Source organism: Ostrea edulis, chromosome 8 (genome assembly GCF_947568905.1).
Source record: "Ostrea edulis chromosome 8, xbOstEdul1.1, whole genome shotgun sequence".
NCBI classification, from domain to species: domain Eukaryota; kingdom Metazoa; phylum Mollusca; class Bivalvia; order Ostreida; family Ostreidae; genus Ostrea; species Ostrea edulis.
In genome coordinates this window covers 31,556,087-31,578,647 of record NC_079171.1, presented here as the reverse complement: position 1 = coordinate 31,578,647, position 22,561 = coordinate 31,556,087, and the positions used below count along the sequence as shown (strand labels likewise).

General features: G+C 34.0%; 1 pseudogene; it reads right to left on the bottom strand.

Moving 5' to 3' along the window:
• Positions 1 to 20,934, bottom strand: part of LOC125663085 (zinc finger protein 91-like) — a 40,527-nt pseudogene extending 19,593 nt beyond the window's left edge.
• Between the last annotated feature and the right edge of the window lie 1,627 nt (positions 20,935 to 22,561).

Here is a 22,561-nt window from a genome sequence, read left to right as displayed (position 1 = left end):
CCCAAGGGCTATGATTTTTTCAAACTTGAATCTGCACTATGACATGAAGCTTTCATGAAAATGTCAACTTTTCTAGCTCCATGATTCGCAAGAAGATTTTTGAAGATTTCCCTACATACAATATTGTATTTGTATATGAAACTTTGATCCCTTATTATGACCCCAACCTACTCTCAGGGGCCATGATTTTGACAAACTTGAATCGATCTGCACTATGTCAGTAAGCTTTCCTGTATAGGCCTCAAAATAACAACTAAAATGGTCGAAATTTCGACTTTAAAGGAGGTATACTCTACATTGTCATAATGGCTGACTTCCTTTTAAAACAAGGTGGAAAATATAAATATCAGCAATATTTTTCTATTCATTTAGAAAATTCTTGCATAGCCGAGTAGCTCAGTAGGTAAACACGTCGACAGTCGAACTGTAGATTGTGTGTTCAAGTCCAGCAGGGGTTTTAAATTTTTCTAAGATTGCTTTCAATTAAAACTGTATTTTTTGACTAAATAAAGTAAATTTGAAAGTTTTCAAATTCAAAATATTGTTGTACATAGCCTCCATTGACTTTTCATCCACATCAAATTTCTCTGGTGTAGCATACCTCCTTAATTTTGTCTCTGGTGACCAAATTTAAAGGAACGATCACCATTTGGCGACCAAGCTTTTTCACGTAAATGAACGAATTGTTTGAAGTATGAGCTCATACTTGTTCAAAGTCTATTTGATTGAGGCCTAAAATAAAATTTCATTTGTTTGCCGTTTCTGCCCGACTCAACGAATTCAGTGCGATTCGAAACTTTTTTTTGATGATTTAAAAGTAAAAATTTTTTTATCAAGAAAATTTGCGATCGCTTCCGAGTACGCTACGGTATATATTGGTGGTTTATTTTATTGATCGGTTTTTAGTCATACCCAATCTTTAATCTTTGTCAAATATACGTTTTATATAATGAAATATTTACAAATTCCTAACGCAAACATAAAACGTGTCATTCTCTACCCAGAGTTCCGTGCGCTCCTCGCACTATACCTCTGTCAACGGCTTTTTACAGAAATCTTGTAAAAGTTTCATTGATCCAACATTTATGTTTTGGACTAAATATTTAGTCATATTATGATATGTTTTTGGTGCAATCAAATTGATGCTTACTGTAAATTGTTTAAAATCGCCGTTTTCTGATCATAAATTTGGAACTACTTCGTAATATGCATATGAATGTAGGATATACATGTCAGGGTTCGAAATTAACTTTTTCAAGCACTAGTCCGTACGGACTAGTCACTATTGATGTTCACTAGTCCGCAAAGCATTTCACTAGTCCGTCCAGTATATCATATTAAATGATCTTCATTTTATTCAATAGTATTTAATCAAACCAAACACATCACAGTTGCAATTCAGTTTCTGACACCTACAGAAGAAAAAGACCACCATACTTTATTTTGCATTCAAGAATTCTTCAGAAGCATACAGTAAACTCCAAGTTAATCCTTTTATAAACGTCCATAAGTGCGTTTGAGATCGACGTTTCCGTTGTTTTCGTGCTCAGTTCTTAGAGTCACAAGAGTTAGAAATTTTATCAATAAAGTCAATAAAATTCACTCGATTGAATAAGCCATGAGCTATAGTGTTACGAACTCCTGTGTTAGAGTCGCGAATGACGAGAACATGTGCCCAACAAGATCACACTACAAAATTCCTTGTTCTTAGATCACACTACTTGCAGCTCTTGCACCTCGAACCCGTTCTCCTGAGTTCGGAATCGGCAGGAATTTGTGCTCGTTCGAAGAACGGCGGTCTCGAACGCACTCCATGTGTTTGGAAGGATGTCATAGTCACACAAACACTTAACCATGCAAGTAATCGACCATAAGTTCAACCATCTAAGAGACTCGGACAAATCTTGCTAAAATCTTAACCAATCCAAGATTGATTTCCGGATTTTCACTAGTCCGTACGGACTAGTGCTATAGAGAGTTTACTAGTCTGACACGTTTTTTACTAGTCTCGGACTTACGGACATGAGGTAATTTCGAACCCTGCACGTGGTAAAGATTTAAATGTAAACATGCCCATACCGAAATGAGTTATAACTAAGTTATAACTAAAGTATAACTTAATTATACCTAGGCCTTGAGGTACAAAAAAGTTATAACTAAAAAGTAACTTTTCAGGACTTAACCATTTTCATGTATAACTAAAGTGTAACTTTTTGAACTTTGTCATTTTCATGTATAACTAAAATGTAACTTTTCTGGACTGTGTCATTTTCATGTATAACTAAAGTGTAACTTTTTGAACTTTGTCATTTTCATGTATAACTAAAATGTAACTTTTCTGGACTTAACCATTTTCAAGCATATCCAATATTTATGTACCAGTTTTGGGACTTTGTCATTTGAGGGTGGGGGTTACCAATACTTTTTGACACTTTCATAGTAATTAACTGAATGTTAAAGACCTATCTCATGACCCTTTGGTCTGTGAAAATGTAGGTGGAGCCCAATCTAAACAGATGTTATTTACCTGGAGTGGCCAGGGTCTACCAAGGTGTTAATTGCTATATCCCATGACACTCTAAGAAATACAGACAAAACATGGTAGAAATCTACCTGTCCATGCTGTCTTGATATACACAGGACCTGTCTCAGGGACCTCTGCAGAGTTTCTGTGGTCATAGTGTTTGAATAATGGTTGTATTCCTACATGTAAGGGTAGATGACACACATTCTACACCCACCCCCTCTCTCTCAGTCATTGACTCAATGAATAATTTCTGTTATAAATATAGAGGTATAAAAAATTCATGACATAAATTATTTCAATAAGTTATAAGTTTTAGAAATTATTGTGCAAATTATTGTTTGATTTCTGATTGTGTAATTTATAATACATGTATATAAAGGGGGGAAAAATACTATTGAAATTCCAGTGTTCAGAGGTCTTTTTAAAAACAATTGAATTACAAGAAAATAGCAGTTGTGGACAGGTCAATGCTATCAAAACTCTGGTATACTGAGCTTCCTCAAGATCTAAAGAATGCCTGTAGATACTGACTGTTATTGTTATCAAAACACCTCTCTGGGGTAGCTGGAGACCAGTGTCTGCAGATGTCCCTCCACCTGAGATCTATTGTTAAATGTTTGATTGACAGACAGTTTACAATTTTGGGGCATTATCTTAAAATTGGATCTTTAACTGGATTGACTTCTGTAAATTTTTAGTGATTATTCACTTTCAAACACTTCAGTGAACTGTGTCATTTCTTATTTTGCCACAAAAAAGCTAGTCAGAGGGAAATTTCAATGTTGAATTTTTAAATCTTTTTCTTTTGGGGGGATGATTAAGGAATTGATTAGAAATTGCATGGAAAAATTACAAAATCCAGGATCCTTACTTATAGAATAATAAATGCATTGTACGATCAATAAAACATTCTATATATTATATTTTTAATGAACTTTATACGCTGATACAACCCGTGAGAATTCAAAACACCATGTATGATGATTGTTGATCAATTACCACTAGGTGCTATTTATGGAGAATGGCAGGTCAAATTGTTTAATTGAAACGAATAATGAACTGAACACATGTATGAGATATGTCACAGTATTTATTAAAAATAAGTCCATATGGACTTCTGTTCCATGTTAAAAGAGACACTATTCATCAATTTAGGTATGCATAGTCTATCAAAATCAAATTAAGGCATATATATAAAAACGTCTTTTCCAAAAAAGTATCAAAAAATATTTCTATATTCAAATCTCATTGGTAAATGTGACACAAAACAAGGTATGACTGTTAAATGATGTCTCTGTTCTGGACATTGAACATGTTCATGTTATATTCCTGTTCAATCCTGTTAGGAACTGTGAAAACAAAACAAAGTTTTTCATTTGTAGTCATGTCCTGTTACTTTAACAAAAGTTTCTAATCTCCCAATGAACGTTTCCTTGAATCGAATTATTTTGTTGTCTCAACCTGTTCGTCCACAAGTAGTCTTTTGAAGAAAACCACACGGACCTACTCTCCAGCTAAGGTCAAAAGGACTGCTTGTTCCTCAGATTTCAAAGGTCTTTTACATAGGCTCCAATAACAGCAACCCTGTCTGTTCCCTTTCACTGCTGTCAAACTTCAGAGCTTGGGACAACGTCAGTAGCTGCTGATGAACACAAACCGCAAATGCTATTTGGGTTTCAATATGTTGGATGCCAAGGAAAAGGCATCTCAATTATCCATTACAATCCTCAAAATAGAAACAAGATGAGCACCAAAGTGGTCCAAGATCCTCAACTTTTTCTGTCAGGTGTAGGATCATATATCAAACTCTTTGTCTCATTCTGAATCTCCGTCAACATATATGATATGGCAAGAAAGCAGGTTTTTCAGCAACATCTTGAAGCAACTAAAAACAAAACAAATATTGTAAAAGTACATAAATAGCACAAATGTTTCCATATAATGTTCGGTGCAACATGTCATTTGATAGGCTATTATATATATCGATCATATAACCTATGATATCTATAAATCACAATGTGACTGATGACGTAAAAAAGAAATAAGTAAATAAATCTGCTTGACATTGCATTTAAACATTTTACAATTTGAAGTCATTTCTGAGGGGAATTAAAAATTCACAAATAAAATGTAATAAATAAAATAATGGCTACATGCCGGGCTTGTAACTTACGATTATGAATATTGGATCATTTACAAGCATCAGAATATAATGCATAAAACGAAATCTTGGAACTTGTTACCTTTCAACTACATCAACAGTTACGGTACACAATCGTAACGAAAACTAACCTGGTTAAATGATTTCTCATGAAAGGCATCGATAATCATAATGGCGACATACGCGACAGGGCCAGCAGTTTCACACGCCACACTTCGATTGTCGAAATTTTCTGATGAAATGTTGTCTTTTCCTTGTTGCATTCGCCAAAGGGATACTTTGGGTGTTGGATTAGACTTATCGGCATGGAAAACCTGGTAGCTACCACGTTTGTGAGGGTACATAGCTTCGGAGCAGTGACGAGTGTTTCGCTTTTATTTCAATCTTTGTTTTTAAAATGGCGCCTTCTTCGTTTACATCCGGAATAACCGGAAGTGTGCGAATCGGGTATTTACGTAAAAATAAAAATACGTTTGATTGTTCCTGATCAATTTCAGCAAAACTGATGAATAACTAAAAAAAATCTCACGTATATACTTTACGATTTTTAATCATTTGCAGTCATAAAGGTTTTGAATTCCTTGATTCCGGTATTTCCTCTAATCGCTGATTGGTCAAATCGGCTCCGCTCTCCATTTTCAAACAAGATAGCGTCGGTTCAAGAAGGTGAAAGTTGAAAGGTTCTATTATTACTTTGTTCAATGAACCATGTATGCCCTTATGGAGTGGATAGAGGAAGAAAAGGTCAGCATCATAACCATATCACGCATCAAAGATCCAAGAAAGGAGTTTTGCCAGTATAAAGTTGGGGATTTGGTGAAAGCCAGCTGCCATGGCTTTTCTGGCGTGCATCCCGCCAAGATCTTAGGTAGGCCTTTTCAAGCAAGTTTCTGTTTACAATATTTACACAAATTTTGTCAGAATGTATTAAGTTTATTTTAACTTGAGGATAATTAAAACTGCAGTTGGACTATACAGTCCTACATATTAGCCCTTCTTGATTCCCTCCATTTTGTTGACAAAATACATATTCTTATGTGGACAAACATTTTTAAATAATAAAAGTACGATTATGAAAATTTACATGATTTAGAAATAAGAAAATGTGTTTATAATAGTATAGAATTAATCCCTTCCCTAAAACTGAAAAAAATATTTATATCTTTAAGAAAATATTTGCTTGCCCTCTAGGCCTCTCCCGACTAGGGATAAAAAGGGTCGAGTAGGAAAGTAGGGAGAAAATTCTTTTTTATTCACATGAAGTTAAAAAAGCTATAAATTAGATAAGAAAATTTCGGAATGAGTAATAAAAAAAAATGTTAACTGGAGGTTAAAAAAGTTTTTGAGTCTTTTTTTTTTAAAATTTTTAATAATAATAATAAAGCTTTGAAATAAATGGATTGTGATTTTCTCTTATCTTGGCTTCTTTTTCTTATTCTAGATGATGGAGCTGACGCCTGGTAGTGGGATCTACATTTATCCCAAAGATATACAAGCTTTATATAAGCCAAAAAAAAAAACAACAAGTGGAACTTTTCAGGAAGGGGAACCTAACTGGTGCAAATGAAAAGACCATTTTAAACACTATTCCTGGTAAGAGATTATAATCTAATTAATAAATTCTTTATATAACACTAATAACAAATTGTTTAACTTCGAATAAGAATAATCAGTCGCCCACATTTCTTTCAATTTGTGAAGATGTATTTAAAAGGTGAAAACAAAAAAACTTGTAATTTCTGACATCCATCTTTTAAATTGGAGAATCAATGACAGTTACTAGAGTATTTTCTTTTTTATTTAAAGACGATGCCGGGATTCAGAGGCCATTGTCAAGTTTTCGATGAGGACCAAGATTAGTTCCCAAGTCAGCCTCCAGAACATGAAACAGACCTAGCTTTTATACATTCAGTAATGTGAGATATTCCCTTCATAAGGGATTGTCCAATTTTTAATGTGATATGTACAAAGAGTTAGTGATGAATATTTTATTTATATTTTTGTGCCAAACTTTATAAATGATTGATTGTTTGATGTTTTCCGCCACGCTCAACAATTTTTCAGTTATCTGGTGGCACCCAGTTTTTATTGGTGGAAGAGAGAACCCAGATACGATGTACCTTGGAAGAGACCACCGACCTTCCGAAAGTAAACTGGGAAACTTTCTCACTTACCGGCGCGAGCGGGATTCGAACCCGCGCCGACAGAGGTGAGAGGCCATGTGATTTGGAGCGCGATGCTCTAACCACTCGGCCACCTTTATAAATGAAATTAATATACCAATAATAGTCGCTGTTTATAATCGGTAATGTCTTATTATCCCCATCTTTTTTGTAACTTTTCCATAACTTTTGTCGGGTATAACTTTTTTGTAACTTTTCCATAACTTTTGTCGGGTATAACTTTTATGTAACTTTCTCCATAACTTTTGTTGGGTATAACTTTTTTGTAACTTTTCCATAACTTTTGTCGGGTATAACTTTTTTGTAACTTTTCCATAACTTTTGTCGGGTATAACTTTTATGTAACTTTCTCCATAACTTTTGTTGGGTATAACTTTTTTGTAACTTTTCCATAACTTTTGTCAGGTATAACTTTTTTGTAACTTTTCCACAATTTTTGTTGGGTATAACTTTTTTGTAACTTTTCCATAACTTAAGTATAACTTTTTGATAACTTTTGTGAAGTATAACTTTTTTGAAGTATAACTTTTTGATAACTTTTATGCACTTGTTGTATTCATGTTGAAATAAAAGATGATAACTTTTACATGAGTATAACTTTTTTGTACCCGAGTTATAAGTAAAGTATAACTTTATTTGAAGAAGTGGTTCCAAACTCCGATAACTTAGTTATAACTTTTTTGTAACTTTTCTTAGTTACAAAGTTATAACTTAGTTATAGTTTTTTTCGGTATGGGTGGAATCAAAAGTAAGAAAGGCTGTAAAAATACGATAAAACTTAAATTGTAACAAACAGCTAAATGGTAAATATGCACTTATTAAAGTGCCAGTGGGCTATGAAAAGAACCTGATGTATCACCTGTTGCCAGAACTTTTAAAGGGAAAGGAAACCGTGAATGATTGTTTATATCATGTGATTATATTGTCACGTGAGTCCAAGGGTTGACAGAGGTGTATGTAAAGCTTGCGTAACGCGCCCTCTGGTGAGAGAATGAAAATGTGTTTGTGAGACTGCAGCATGGCGTCCCCAACGACAGAACTTTCTTCTACTAAACATCCATCTGTCAAAAACATAACTCTTTGTGGTAACGTTATAACAGACGGGCAGCGCATAGTTAAAAACACCATTTATCAGTACTCCGAGGAGGACACATGGAAGGATGTTTTTGACGATTTAACGGATGACAATGGAGTAGATTTCACTAAGTCTTTTGGAAAAGCTGACACTATTACCATCTGTTTGACTCATAAATTAGCCTCGCCCGAAATTTTCCACCCTGACATAGCAGAACCTATAAGCGTGGCTCTCAATTTTGATCTAAATCTCAAGTATGTTACATTCAATGTGAAGAAATATTTGTCAAATTTATAGTTATTAAATAAACATTTTTATACTTGAAAAGGATATGCACAGACACACACTTACTGGGCAAAGAATCTGACAGTTTGAAACAAAGGTGCTAGATATCAAATTAATTCCTAAAAGTTCTCAGACAATTTCCCTCTTTCCATTAGAATTTTCAAAAAGTTCATGCATACTTCATGACTAGTAGGTCCTGATCTGACATTTTTAAAAGTTTCATTGTCTGAAAGGAAAAAAAAAATATTTTCCCTACCTACCGAACCATGTGGTTTACTCATGAGTCGGAAACAGCAAACAAACAATATTTTAATTGTGGCCTGATTGATTGATTGATGTTTTCCGCCACACTCAAAAAAATTTCAGTTCTCTGGTGGTGCCCAGTTTTTATTGGTGGAAGAGAGAACCCAGGTACAATGTACCTGGGAAGAGACCACCAACCTTCCGAAAAGTATGAGGTAATATTTGTACATAGTCTGAATCATGAAAGAGTCTGACAAAAGTATTTGGTTATAACATCTTCTGTTTACCTGAAAACCTGTTTATCTTAGGTGAGATCTGCCATGCGTGCAGCTAGCCAGATTCCTGGAAGGGGGCCCACTATAGTGTGAACACTACCCGTAATTCTGCACGGAAATAAAAAGGAACCGACAACAACAACAACCTGAAGCACTTAGTCGTGGAAAAAAATGCAAACTTTTTTGGTAACGTTAACCGTAAACTAAGGGCTGCTGACAAACAGAAAAGGGAACATGATGATTCTTAAATGCAGCACAAGGGTTCGGTGAAGGAAGATGAATACCCCTCTGAAAATAAATCCCACTTTTTTGCTTAATTGAAGGATATCCCTGGAAGTCCTGGGACTTCCTTGTGAAGTCCCACTTCTCCCATGTCCTAATGCAGTGGGATAATACAGGACTTCATGTTTCTGCATTTGTCCTGGAATATCCCACTTACATCAAGAGTGACTTTGCAAGAATTTCTAGGACATATTTATTACCTAAATGTCTTACAAAGTTCCACTCTCATAGTAGCAGGTTTTTCTAGGACATTCTTGTGTTTTTCAGGACTTTATTATAAAATGAAGACGAAAACATCGTCCCAGAAATTCCCTAAAATCTCATACTTGATACATTCAAGATAATGCAAGACTTTACATTGCTTTCCAGGACTTCGTATTAAAAGTATGCAAAGAGAGAAGTCTTGCAATTACCCTCAAAATCTTACAACCAGTGAAGTCAGATTATAAAGGACTTTAATGAGGGTTACAGGACTTTTAGATATTAATTGTTACAAAATTAAATCCTTGTCATATCAAAGAAAAGATTTTACATTTTCTGGATTACCTTGACATATGTCATTGCTACATAGTTCAGGCTAAAAAAAACCTATAAGAACAGTGAATGATTCGTGGATAAGAACATTTATGTATACAACAACAATCATGTCATAATAAGTTGTAATAGAAAAGACTATATTTCATCAAAAGTAGACTTGAAAAATGTTGGCTATGAGAACACTTCTTATAAATTTATAATGACAACAATCTGAACTTGAATAAAAATCACTTTACTGTCAAATGCGCTATTGAAATCCTCAATGTCACTTGAATGACTACCATAATTTGAGTTTTGAGATGCTTCATCACAGGAGTTCAATCGGGTTTGTCATGTTTTTTTTTTAGGTTAGAATATTGTCCAGTGTATTATTAAGATCATTTTGATAACAGATTTCCAGTTCCTGGGCTACCTTCTTCAAAATAAAGAAGATCCCTTTTTGTGAAAGAATGTTCAAAAATTCATCAGATTCTGTGGTAGGCTTTTCCATTTCCAGAGATGACACAGCGGCATTAATGTTCGAAACTGAACTTTAAGAAATGTCTGTATCAAAAGGATTGCAATTCAGGCTCAAGTGATGATAAGTTAAAAGGATTTTCCAATGTCACGGTCGTATCACTTGAAGTACCAATGGCATATCAACTTTTGGATGTCACCACTGAAGATTGCAGTTGATGTTTTAATATTTAGTACATTTAGGAATTCGCATGTTTACATCTTTCTTGCACAGCATGTACCTTTTGGGTTCTCAATCTCCTGCAATAATAATTAATTACAAATTATCAATGAAGAAACTTAATTTTCAAGACACTGATTAAAAATTTTATATTTAGAAAAGTTTCTTTGACACATCAATGTTTTGAGGTGCAAATAGCAATAAATTATCACTGATGGATACAATCAGCTTGCCATGCTAAATTTTGTAACCGTACTGTCCGTAGTTATTTTACGAAGCAGTAATAATTACAGAACAAGGTCAACTGATCGAAACAGAATCATAATGATGGATATCCATGATACAATGTTCTGGTGATTATACCCTTTCCATCTAGATTGAACCAGTCAATGGTTTACGTTAAAAAAAAAGAAGAGTAGTTTGTTTTGATATGTTAAGCTGTAAATAGAATGATTGTATCGAGGAATTTCGAGTGGTCCAGCGATCAAGCGTGTATTTTTCCAATGCATGTAATCATTTACAAACGTAAACAAAATAAGCATATGGTACTTACAGAGTGTCATCCGTTACCCCGTAGTCCTTTTTCATTCCGATGTTATTGATTTCCATTCACAAATCTTTAAATCATAAATGACTTCTTTGAAAGTTGTAACTTCCGGTGATGTCGTTTCGGTCAACTTGTACAATGTACGAAGCTTGTCGTGTTTTTTCTTCTCCCCGTTCTAATTCGATATAAGATATATCATGTATAAAATATATCATATGTATATATATGAAGTCTTATACACTGGGTTTCCACTGGTTGATTGTATAACTTTTTACTGATCGTCTTTTAGTTACGTGTTGACCTGGGGACGAGTCAGTCAGTGTACGACCTGACGTTCACGCAAGTGATCAAAGCGCTTTTTTTTCAATGTTCCTTTCTGGGCGCGAAGTCAGGGAAATAATCGCAAGGATGGAGAACATTCAACAGAATCAGTATGCAATCAAGCATGGAATGGATTCCAGATAGGAATATAGGATTCACCTTACACTCAGAAACTGGGGGATAGGCCTAGTTGTTCAAAATACACGGCGTTGCTGGTTAGTATTTTTACTTTTGGTTTGTAATAATTCGTCTTTTTTGGTAGTCTAGTGGAATTGTCACACCTTAACAAAATATCATCCTGTTTCCAATATTTTTATCTAGTACATGTTCTCTTTCATTGTAGCATGGACTTGAAGAGATAGTTATGAATTTAGAATATCATCAAGTGACTTTTAATAAGGCACTGTTTTCAGTGGATGAACCGACATCATGCAGTGTGACAGGAAAACGCCCGTGAGACCAAAGATGGCTTAGATAAAAGGGAAGACGATGCAGAAGGTGCATATATACAAGTTCAAGACATAGATATTTTAAATTTTGCATGATGTTCATTTATAAAACCTGTTCTGCAACCTCTCAAATAATTCATTATGCTATCTTTTAAGCCTCTGTACCAGAGAAAAATCCAGAGATGGCCCTCAAAGAAGTTAGAAACAAGATGAGAGACCGTCTCAAGTTGTTTAGGTCTGGAGCAGTGACCTTCCCCCACCCATGAGTCGAAGAAATAGATCTTTGAACCAGGTTACCCGTGACATCAAGATAAACAAAATTCAACTTCAGGGACAATTTGATAATACCTGTTTAAAAAAATTTTTTTTTTAGCTCACCTGGGCCGAAGGTTCAAGTGAGCTTTTCTGATCAAAATTTGTTTGTTGTCTGTCGTCGGCGAAAACTTTTCACATTTTCATCTTCTCCAGAACCACTGGGTCAATTTCAACCAAACTAAGTGACACAAAGCACCCTTGGGTGAAAGGCTTTCAAGTTTGTTCAAATGAAGGGCCATGCCCCTTCAAAGGGGAGATAATCGCAAAAATACGGTGGGGTCATTCAAAAATCTTCTCAAGAACCACTGGGACAGAGAAGCTGAAATTTACGTGAAAGCCTTCTGACATAGTACAGATTCAAGTTTGTTAAAACCAATGACCCGGGGGGGGGGGGGTTGGATTGGGTCTCAATAGGGGATCAAAGTTTTACTTACAAATATACAGGGAAAATCTTTATGAAAATTGTCTTCTCAAGAAACACTTGGCCAGAAAAGCTGAGATTTACATGAAAGCTTCCCGACATAGTGTAGACTCAAGTTTGTAAAATTCACAGGGTTGTCACTAACGCAGGAATAGGATCACAGAAATTTCATTGGGGTTTGTCTGATATGGCGAGTCCCGCAGACGTGTCTCGGACTCTGAGTAAAAATCATAATTTTACTTAGAAGCCCTGATTTGTGTATTCATTAAAACTCATAGGAAAAAATCTAGGTAAAATGTTACGCTCTAATGTGAACCGAGATGATACCACCGAGTTCACAGTGTCCCAATCCGACTTGTTTGTTTAGTGCAGTCAATTGGGTGCAAATTAGAATATAATATTGAAATTTAGATACAAAGTAAAAAACATTTTGCCACTCACAGGCAGTTATTTATATATGTTTCTTTTTCTTTTTTTTTTTTAAAAAATCAGGATCTATATTTAATTATAAATGTTTGTCTTCCGGTAGCCATTTTTATTGGAATTGAAAGTAGCGTAGTTTGTAAACTTTGGTAGATTTTACATCATTTTACAAACAAAATTAGTACGCATCTATTTTATCACAATAATTATTTAATTAAAATTTTGTTTAATACTGAATAGGGTTGTAACGATGATAGAGGATTCGGGAAAGTAATTCTGTTTGCAATGGGCAATTAGTTGTATGAGACCGAGTCGTGAATGATTACTTTTAATTTCATGTGTACAAAGTGATCACTGCACTGTTATGCATGGGCTTGGCGAAAATTAACTGATTTTTGCCATTTGTTGAAGATGAAAGTGAACAGAGGTACGACATTAGCTTGTGTTCACTCGGTATAAATAAAGGTGTAGGAAAAATCTAAATGACTCTTTAATTCAACTTTCATGGGACTCGTCAAATTTTCATGGGACTCAAGCTGCTTACAAACCATGATACCGGGACTCGTCTTCAATATTTTCTAGTGACAACCCTGAATCGTGGCCCCCAAGGGTAGGTTTTGGCCACATTATAGGGACAAAAGTTTTACACACAAGTATATGGGAAATCTTTAAATATGGACTAAGGTGAGCGATGTGGCCCATGGACCTCTTGTTTAATTATTTGTTTACGTAAGAAATAGTGCTTTTTATCTCACCCCAGCCATAATTTAAATGAACTTTTCAAAGTACTTGCTTTGGAAGTTCATATAAGTATTGCTGAAATTTATGTATATGTATGTTAAATAAATTTTATTATCAGATTATCATTTTGATTCATAATTTCATTCTTAATTGCCACTTTTACAGAAAAGATATCACATATCCTGGATCTCGAGTTTTATTCCACAGTAGGGTAAGACCAAAACAGGTTAGTAGGATAAATTGGGACTTTCCAGGAGTCCTGCATCAACTCAAAAAGCAGGATTTTTAGGGAGATCCAATAAAATCCTGCAAAATCCCAGTCCTGTCTACTGGGACTTTCCAAGACATGTCCAGAATAATCCCACTTTCTCCCCTTTCAGATTGCAGGATTAAGTGAGACTTTGCAGGACTATAAAAGGCAAATTTAAGTGTTCAAATTATCCTTAAAAGTCCTGAAATGTCCCACTGCCAATACCGTCCCTCTAATTCCTTGTCAATCTCAGTTTCAAAAAAGCAGGACTTTTCAGGACAATCCTGATAAATCCTGGGATTTTGTCTTGGGACTTCCTGGGATATCCTGCTGTATTTTCAATGGGGAAATTATCCTTAAAAGTCCTGAAATGTCCCACTGCCAATACCGTCCCTCTAATTCCTTGTCAATCTCAGTTTCAAAAAAGCAGGACTTTTCAGGACAATCCTGATAAATCCTGGGATTTTGTCTCGGGACTTCCTGGGATATCCTGCTGTATTTTCAGAGGGGTAATAAGCATTCAAAGATTTGTGGTTGAAATTATATTCACGGTTTCGATCTGAAATTAAGGAAACGATGTCCATGTACTGCGTGGATAGTAAGGCATATCCTACAATTGCAGAGAAGATGAAACCAAAACCAGGATCCCGAAATTTTAAACAAGAAACTTTAAAACTTCATAATTAATTTATTTTAAAAGTTAGTTTTTAAAACATTTAATGTGTTATCAAAATAATTAATATGGCCACTAAGATTAGCAAGATAGCAAGAAATCTTTAAGTTGATGGCCGACTGGCCACTTAAGACAACAAGATCGAGGCCTACAGGCCTTATCGGTCACCTGAGTACTAGTGAACAATTAAGTATTACTACTCCCAAGGGCTATGAAATCTAAGAAAAAAAATTCCTGTTCTGAATATCTAAGCTAAATTCTAAAGTTCAACAACAGCATATAACAAGATTGTGTTCTGAAAACTTCACTGTCCTCAAAAGTGCATACACTGATGAAAGGCTTTACATATTATAATATGTGTATTCAACATCACTAATCTGGACCGCAGACAATTGCATCGCTTGGGGTCGAATTCACTATATAAAGAGTAAAGGTATAGAACTCTAAATATAGGGTATCCAAGTTAGCCAATGTAAAAACAATAAATTAATTGATATAAAATTCTACTTTGTATTCTATTATATTCGTACATCTATAATCTACATTACTACCAAAGTTCATCCCGAAATTCCGTATACTTCCCAAGATATGCAGAAAAGGATTCGGAAAAATGCCTATTATTTTTTGATCAACTTTTAGCTGGGCCCTGGCACTATACGAATAAACAGAATGTTTGAGCATTGCAACAAGCTATTACAGAGAATGTGCAGCATAAGATATCATTTCTAAAATGAATTTCTTGCCCCAATTCATAAAAGAGTCAAAACCCTGGGTTGTGGAATTCACCATTTTTTGTTAGGTTGACAAAAAAGGGGTCAATATGAGTATTGACTGGGACAGTGGTCAATACTGGTTAAAACCAGTCAATACTGGTCGATTGAAAATTATTTGGTCATTATAGTCTGTGTTATTGGCTATATTTTAAATGTTTAAGTGGCCATTATCTTGATTATGGTAAATACTGTAATTCATAACATGCATTATTAGTTTATAATATACTCAGCAAATTTTTTCCTTATATAACTGGTACCGATAAACGGTACCATTCCCAATGCCAACAACCATTGATTTTTCCCAATTTTGAGACTAAAAATTCCCAATTTACTTGCCGAAAAATAGACCGCTGACATCGTAATTCACTTAGTCTGAAACGTTGTACAAGTTAACTAAAATGTTCACTTCCAGTATTAAATCGAAAGTACAGATCATGGCAGTGCGCATGTTTTGTAGAGCTACGACGATTCTAAAATGAGGCTACGATGATTCCTTATGTACCACAACAGCAAATATTACCATAAAAAAGTTTTTAAAGGGATGACTTCTTCTTGTTTTGTTCTCTTTTTTCTTTTCTTTTAGTTGAAATCATTTGCCGATACATTGGTAGAAAATTCCCAATTTGTTCGATTTTGGCGCTATTTTTCCCAATTGAATGGGTACCGGTACCAGTACCAGTGGGTAGAAAAAAATCGTTGATAATTGAGTCATAATATCAAATAACTAATATAATGTAAGTGACTCTGTTGAATTGGGGAAGATGTAAAGGTTTCTGTTCAAATTCCTTAGTTTAACAAGAACTACCTAATGTGTCCAATCTTCATTTCAATTGTTAAATATAAATATTTGAGGGGGTGGGTTGGTAATGTTTTCATAACAATAACAGGCACACTGGTCATCTCTGGTCCCAACCTATGCTAACTAACACCTGTCAACTCTGCTTCCTGTGCTCAGGTAATGTCCAGCTACCTTTTATTCTTAATCTGTCCAGGTACATGTATGAACAGGTCTGTTTCCAATTGTCAAGCTATGTTATCTGTAACCCTCTAATACTGAAGATATTTCGTTCAGTTTCAGCAAACCAAATGTATTAAAATTATGAAACTAATGAAAATTATTAATCAATAATTGATCCATATGATGAAAAGACTTAATTTATCTTTAACTCTGCAAGAAATGTACAAAAATAGGAAAATGGACAGTTTAGATCACAATTGACCAGTATTGACCACTTAAGGAGTATATATTGACCAGGAAGATTAAAACTTGTTAAAAACAAGGGTGGTTTTAATCGCCCAACCCTGTTTGTTTGTACAGTTAATTCTCGAATTATCGCCACTCAATTCATCCCCATTTTCATTATAAAGCCGCATTTTTCCAGGAACATTTTTCCTATTACTTAAATATTTCTCGTTAAAATGCCAAATTTGCTTTCACCATTTGCCAAGGTGTTTTTATTACAAAAGTCTATTTGAAAGTGTTAATTATCTCGATAAACCGCCATGGATGCGGAAAATTGGTCCTTGTCGATCTCCTGCATACTCCTAGGCAGACGGACCCCAATAATAAATAAACAAGATAATTGCTCAATGGGAACTGTAGTCTTGATGTTTTTGCATCACAGCAAAATATTTCAGTTTAGCTATATGGCTTCGCCACGAAAGAGGTTTTTGTTGAGTTTCAAAGAAAATAAGTAAATTATTACATACCACATGCGGAAACCATCCGAAATGTACACAACAGGAAGTCACCAATTATTCTATTGTTTTATGCCCCAGGGAAAACTCCATAAAAAGGAGGACAGTGGGTGATATTTTGGCTGCAAAGAATGAAATACTTGTTAATCTTTATCCATTTAATGACGGCTCACCTGCCAGGAAATAGCCTCGCCATGCGCTAAATTCCGACACTGGACATAGTTTATAAATAATTTTGAACATACTGTGTATATATGTGTCTTGTATGTGTATTGTTTTGAAATGAAGCCTTATTATTGATAAAACCAGCGATTTTTTTCCTTATATAACTGGTACCAATAAACGGTACCATTCCCAATGCCAAAAACCATTAATTTTTCCCAATTTTGAGACTAAAAATTCCCAATTTACTACCTCTTGTTTTGTAGAACTCTTTTTTCTTTTCTTTTAGTTGAAATCATCTTTATTTACTGATAATTTAATTTAATGATAATGATGATCCGGTTAAATTAGGTGACATTTCCCTAAATTGTCTATTGTATGCTGATGATTTAGTATTAATTTCTAAATCTGAAAGAGGACTTCAGCAATGTATAAATAAGCTTGAAAGCTACTGTGAAAAATATTGCCTGTCTGTCAATCTCAAGAAGACAAAAATTATTATATTTTGCAAAAGTGGTAAAAAATCAGCTGAAATTTTTTTCTATAAAAATCAAATTATTGAACAAGTGTCATCATATAAATATCTAGGAATTGTTTTCTCCTCATCAGGCTCATTCACAAATTGACAGTTTGATCTCTACAAAAGAGCCTTAAAAGCATATTTTAAATTAGTCAAATGTTTTGGAAATATTAAACCTAAAATACATACCCTGATACACTTATATGATCATACTGTAAAACCTGTACTGCTATATGCGTGTGAAATCTGGGGCACAATAAATACAAATACATGTTCTGCAAAACACCCCAATTATTGTATGGAAAACTTCTTTTAACAAAATGTACTGCGAAAAAATGCACATTAAATTTTTGAAATATATTTGTGGTGTACATAAAAAAGCCTCAAATCAAGCTATTGTTGGTGAACTTGGTCGATTCCCAATGTATATTGATGTCATAAAAAAGCTGTTTTAAATACTTACAAAGAATTTTAAATTCCGAAGTAAATTCCTTATTAAGAAATGCTGTACTTGAAAACAATGTATTATACGATAATAACAAAAGCAGCTGGATCAGTAGCATTCATTATATTTTGAATAAGTTGGATATACAATGCCCTATACATGATAAAAATATTGTTTCAATTGTTGCTAATAAGTTGTATGAAAGATTTAAATATCAGTGGCGTAATACACTCTCAGACAATGCAGACAAACAATTTGGTAAATTACGAACCTATGCACTATTCAAAACAAGATTCTGTAGAGAAAAATATTTTTCAGTAGTTCGTAATCCTCATGTTTTGAAATGTTTCACAAATTTCAGAATCAGTTCTCATTCTTTGGCTATTGAAACTGGACGTTACACACAAACACATGTAAATGAGAGAAAATGTACTGTCTGCAAGTCTGACTGTGTAGAAGATGAATTCCATTTTGTATTTGACTGCATAGCATACCAACACTTAAGAAAACCATTCATAGAGTCCATGAACATTTTGTGCAAGAATTTTATAAACCTGTGTAATAGACAAAAATTTATCTGGCTTATGAGCAATGAATGTGACAGTATTATTGAAAAATTTGCCAATTACATATATAGCTGTTCATTACTAAGAAAAGTTGATTTAATTATCATGAACTTGTAAATTTTATTTTTCATCTATCTTTTGGATAATCACTCTTTTATGATTTATGTATATGAACTTTGTATTCTTTGTATGCTCTCTGGGCCCAAAATTGGAAATAAATTACTTACTTACTTACTTACTTTGCCGATACAGTGGTAGAAATTTCCCAATTTTGTTCGATTTTGACACTATTTTTCCCAATTGAATGGGTACCGGTACCAGTACCAATGGGTAGGAAAAAATCACTGTAAAACTATTTTAATCATGTTGGAAAATTTGGAAAAAAAATTACTAGATATTTTTACATTAAGTCTGTACATTAAGGAAATTTAACTCTTACATATACAAAAATAGAAACTCTTTCTCCCCAAGATGGTGGAAATTCAATTCATCACCAAATTTGTTATAATGTCAAAAATTCAAAAGAAGAAAAGGGGCAGTTTTTAGAAAGTTGACTGTACATTCTTTTCTGCTCTTCCTTGGTATGAATTTAGATTTTATACAGTATCAGCAAACATTAAATAAGTCCTTCAAATCATTAAAATAATTTTGACATCACCCTGAAACCAAACCCTTACCCCTAGCATCATGCAATTTACAATTCTGATAAAAGACTAACTACTTCTTCTAAATATCTATTTAGTTTCAATTTAGTATCAATAATACTAAAGATGTTAATTAAATGTTTTACACATAAACACCATATACTAAGTTTAGGCCCGCCCTGGGGTCAAAACCCCTTGCCTGGGGATCAGGAAATCTACAATTTTGGTAAGATCCTTCATACCAAATTTGAAAAGAATTGGAATGGTAGTAATCAAGAAAAAGATAAAAAAAAATCTATTGTTCACACATTTAATAACTAACTATTTTGGTCCCACCCTAATACCAAAACCCCTACCCCTGGGATCATCAAATTTACAATCTTGATAAAGGACTACCTTCTCTTTCTTAAATATCTATTTATTTTCAATTTAGTATCAATAACATTAAAGAAGATGCTATTCAAGTGTTTTACACATACACACTATATACTAAATTTGGTCCGCCCTGTAGTCAAAATCCGTGCCCCTGGGATCATGAAATTTACAATTTAGGTAGAGGCCTTCCTGCTCTACATCACTATACATTTAGTTTTTCTTACACATGTGTGATTCTAGATTTTTGAAAATTGGTCCATTTTGGCCAGTTTTTGCCCCGCCCCTAAGGTTCCTGAAATTTACAATTTATGTCCCCCTTGTTCCAAAGATGCTTCATACCAAATTTGAAAAGAATTGGAATAGTATTTATCAAGAAGAACTTAATAATGTTCAATTGTTAACGCACAACAGAGGACATGCAGCCAATCGCAATAAAAATACTTCTCATGAATTAATTAACATTTTTAGCTAATTAATCACAAGAAGAACATATCAACGAAAATATACATCAAATCTGTTTTTGAAGGCTGTGAGTCAAGTCTATATTCTAAAACATTTGATTTAGTACATGTTTGTTGTCATCCACCATTGTTTCTTTGTTTATAGCAACGTCACTCCAGAATCTATTTTTATCTGATGTACATGTAACATTAGCCGAAATTTGCACTTCAGCGTTTTACTTGTTCTGATGACGACCGTCTAATGTCAAAACCGGTCAACCAAATAAATTTGAAATCACATTCTCATGATGTCATTGTGTTGGTGATCTGTTTTTTATCTTTAAAAATAAGTTTTTACTTTGGATGCAGACCCTATTGAATACCAGGTAGTATCCATTAGTGAAAATTCACCGAAATTTTAACCCCAGGGTGTTGGTTTCCAGTTTTTTAACTTTATATTTCCTCGAATATTTTAATAAAACTTTACAATCATTAGATTATTATTAGGGGACATGTATAGCTTATTTATAATGCAATACTTTCAAAATGCTTGTTTTTAAATGAATTATAATTTACCGTACTTAACTGTATTGTGATTATCACTTGGGACACAGCAATGACCATTTCATGTTTCGCTCAGTCCAATGGTCACGCCGAATATACACATTTACATTACCCATGTATATTCAAGTACTTTCACTTCCAAACATACTTTCACTTTTTAGGAGTCTTACCACGTGTTTTGACATGTAAATTCTTCTTCAGTTAACATACTAGTTGTACTAGTTGTGAACTATCACGCAAAGAAACAATGCGGAGTATATTACTATACGAATTTAAGCTGTAAATTTACCTTTAATATGTCCTGCTTTAGGACAGAATGTTTCGATGGGCCCTCTCAGATCTCACTGATTTTCAGAATGTCAACTCCGATCCCGATCCAAATTGTTAAGATTAGTAGTGTAATTGAAAAGCGCCCTTTACGCAAAAACACAAGTGAATGCACATATTTTTTTCGTAATATTATGTAAAAAGATACCGGAATGAATTATCAATAGATAAAAAAAAGAAATGTTTGTATAACCTATGATGCCCCATTTCTGAGAGCGAGACGTTTCGCTCCTAATGATGTTTCGCCCTTCACTGGTACCCTGTTGACCTCGATTCTCTCAGGTATTCTGTGTAGCACCACTCAGCAGGGAACCAGTTTAGTTTCGCCCAAGGGTGATTCGCCTCAAGAGACGATTCGCCCCCAGATGTTTCGCTCTCATATGTTTCATTCAAAGACATTTGCTTACGTTGATACACTTATCGCTTTCCTTATTTCCTAGATAAAGTTTTACAAGTTTAATGCGCGCATCAATTCAATTATTGCTCTCATCAATTGATTTAATGCGCGCATTATATCAATTATTGCTCTCTACAATTGAATTGTAGCGCGCATCAATTCAGTTGTTGATATCATTAATTCATTTGTTGCGCGCATCAATTCAGAAGAAGAATCAATGCTATCATCAATTCATTTAATGCACGCAATAATTCAGAATTAAAGATATCATTAATTATTTAAAGAGATCTTTAATTAAATTGTTGCGCGCATCAAATGAATTGATGCTATCTTCAAATAATTGAATATATCTTCAATTATTTGAGTTTATGTTAATTTGGCGCTCCATAGTCATTTAGTGTTTACCAATACACGAGTTAGTACTCAGTCATTATCTACCTATCAATCGAAACGTAATATTTTCAACATGTAGAATTAAAGTTTGGGAAAGTATTTTATTACCCAAGCAGTCAAATATCGTTTTTTTTTTCCAACTAGAACAATTAAAACATACGAAGTAGTTAAAGTCTGACTTTCTGCAAGCTGATAATTTTGAATATGCAAAACATCAATATATTGTAGATACAGTCTCCAGGTCATTTTACCTAAAAAGTATTTCCATACTAATATTGTCTTTAATAATCTGTAACAGTGATTTTGTTAATAGATAAAGCTGTTTCATAACAGTACGTCTGTTTCTTAATATAAGCTGTTTTGATTGTTTTGGACAATATTTACAAAGTTTAAATAAAAAAAATAGGAGATGCTCATCAAACACATGTCGTCTTTGACAATTTATAACAGTAATTTGGTTAGCAGATAAAGCTGTTTCATAACAGTACGTTTGTTTCCTGATACAAGCTGTGTTTATTGTTTAAGACAACATTTACAAAGTTAATACCAAAATGTCTGTGCATATGAGAAGGACACCAACACCACAAATGCCTCAGACAAAAACATACCACCCGAACCTTTGTCAGAGGAGTCACCTGTGGACATAAAACTATAATCGTGGTAGACATGCTAGAACAAAAATTCAACAACAGATTCAATGACCTAGAGAAAAGAATAGATAAAATTGAATTGCGTTTGGATGCACAGGTGCCAGATGTACAGGCTGGATTAAATCTAGTACATCCAATGAAAGAAATCCTTTAAAAACTAATCGATCAAGCTGTTCAAATGCAACAGTCTAAATGATGGGTAGGCGCAACAGAAAAATTAGAA